Genomic DNA, 2,469 nt, shown 5'->3' with positions numbered 1-2,469 from the left:
GACCTCCCCACCCCATCAGTTGCAGATTTCCATTCATTCTCATGGCCATCTAGCCATCTCTCCTGTCTTTCCCCACACCTGTCCCGAACCCCCTCATTCCTCTCCCACACAATTTCCCCTCTCCATCTGTCTCCTATGATTATTTTATTCCCACTTCTAAGTGAGATTCAAGCATTACTGCCATAGTCTTCTTTCTTGTTTAGCTTCTTTGGGTCTGTGGAGTATAATATTTGTATCCTATATCTTATGACTGATATCCACTTATAAGTGAGTATATACCATTCATGCCATTTTTGATCTGGGTTACCTCAATCAGTTCTAGTCATTTGCCTGTAAAATTAATGATGTCTTTGTTTTAATATCTGAATATTATTCCATTGTGTAGATATACCACATTTCTTCTTTTTTTTTTTTTCAGCTTTTAGGAACTTGATTTTCCTTCCATCTTTTCTCCCTTTTCTCAGATGTCTGCACAGCAGCTCAGGATCACTCAGTGGTAGCTCCAACCCACTCAGTTGCTTGCGCTGTGGGAGCTGCTGACCAATCCTCAGTGGCTGGCTGTGCACTCCAGTCTTCCATGGGGAACTGCTATATGGGCACAGATGGAACCTGCACACTCTCAGACCAGTCGGTCACCTCAGGCTGAGCAGCAGTGAACTCAAGAGCTGGTATGGTCCATTAACCCTGGAATTCCTCCTTGGTCACAGGCTTCTCAGCAGCAGCCTGCTCCTCCTTCTCAATCTCCTCTGGGTCTCTGTAGAAGTAAAGATCAGGCATAACCTCCCATGGGTACTCACGGGAGATAGTACATCGCACGCAGAGTACTTCCCTGGCCACATCCACCACAGCAGACCCACAGAGTGAGCTCCCTTGTTGTTACATGGGATAGCAATGCCCACATTTTGCAGGGGAGATTCTGTGTTACACAGAGCAATGATGGGCAGGTTGATATAAGAGGCCTCTGTGAGTGGCTGGTGGTCAACCCTGGGATCAGTCACCACTAGAAGCCATGGCTCCCTGAAGGCTGCTTGGATCTGGTTAGTGAAGGTCCCAGGTGTGAAGTGGCCAGCAATTGGAGTGGCTCCTGTGGCAGCAGCAAACTTCAGCACAGCTCGCTGGCCAGTGTTTCTGGAGGAGATGACTCTGACGTCAGCAGGGTTTTCAATGACAATAGCTCGAGCTGCAAGCAACAGCTTCTTCCAGGTCCTCTTCAGATTTATGATGTAGATACTGTCACTTTTCTTTTTGTAGATATACTGCTCCATCTGAAAGTCAAGGTTGGTGCCACTAAGTGGGTTCCCGCAGCAAGGAATTTGAGGACATTCTCCTCTTTCATCTGCAGGATGTCAAGGTCTCCAGACATTGTGTTAAGCTTCCCTTTAAGTTACGATGGGAATCAAGAACAAGGCCTATGGATCCATCCCCAGGTAGCGTGGAAAGGCTACCACATTTCTTTACCAACTCTTAAATTGAGGGATATCGATGTTGTTTCCAGTTTCTGGCTATTATGAATAAAGCTGCTATGAACATGGTTGGGCAGGTGTCCATGTAGGATGGTCGAGAATATGTTGGGTATATGCCTAGGAGTGGTATAGCTGAGTCTTGAGATAGAACTCTTCCCAGTTGTCTGAGAAAATGCCAAATAGGTTTCCAAAGTGGTTGTACAAGTTTGCATTCACTCCCACCAAAAATGGAGGATTGTTCCTCTTGCACCACATCCTCAGCAGCATGTGCTATTGCTTGAGTGTTTGATCATAGCCAATCTGACATGTGTAAGATGGAATCTTAGCATTGTTTTGATTTGCATTTCCCTGATGAATAAGGACTTTGTATATTTCTTTAAGTGCTTCTTGGCCATTCTAGATTCCTCCGTTGAAAAAAAATTCTCCGTTTAGCCCTGTACACCACTTTTAAATTGGGTTATTTTGGTTGTTGGTGTCTGTCTTATTGAGTTCTTTATAAATTTTGTATGTTAGCCCTCTGTCATATGTAGGGTTGGTAAAAATCCCTTCCCAGTCTGTAAGCTGTGGTTTTGTCCTATTGACAGTGTCCTTTGCCTTACAGTAGTTTTTAGTTTTATGAGGATCCATTTATCAATTGTTGATGTTAGAGCTGAGCCATTCTTGGTTCAGGAAGTTTTCTACTGTACCTAGGAGGTCAAGGCTATTTTCCACTTTCTGTTCTATAAGATGTAGTGTATCTAGTTTTATGTTGTGGATTTTTATCCACTTTGACTTGAGCTTTGTGCAGGGTGGTAGATATGGATCTTTTTGTAATTTTCTACATACAGACATCCAGTTAACCCAACACATTTGTTATAGATGTTTCTTTTTTACCATTGTATTGTTTCATCTTCTTTGTTAAAAATCAAGTGTCCCTAGGAATATTGGTTTATTTCAGCATCTTCAGTTCAACTCTGTTGATCAACTTGTGTAATCTTATACCAATACTATTCAGTTTTTATTACTA

The 2,469-nt window shown here is 42.9% G+C and overlaps 1 pseudogene; it reads right to left on the bottom strand.

The window, feature by feature from the left end:
- Positions 1-486: 486 nt before the first annotated feature.
- Positions 487-1,363, bottom strand: LOC110320503 (annotated as a pseudogene).
- Positions 1,364-2,469: the final 1,106 nt, after the last annotated feature.

Source organism: Mus pahari, chromosome 4, assembly GCF_900095145.1.
Source record: "Mus pahari chromosome 4, PAHARI_EIJ_v1.1, whole genome shotgun sequence".
NCBI classification, from domain to species: Eukaryota; Metazoa; Chordata; class Mammalia; order Rodentia; family Muridae; genus Mus; species Mus pahari.
Note: the sequence above shows the minus strand (reverse complement) of the source record. Positions and strands in the feature narration are given on the sequence as shown.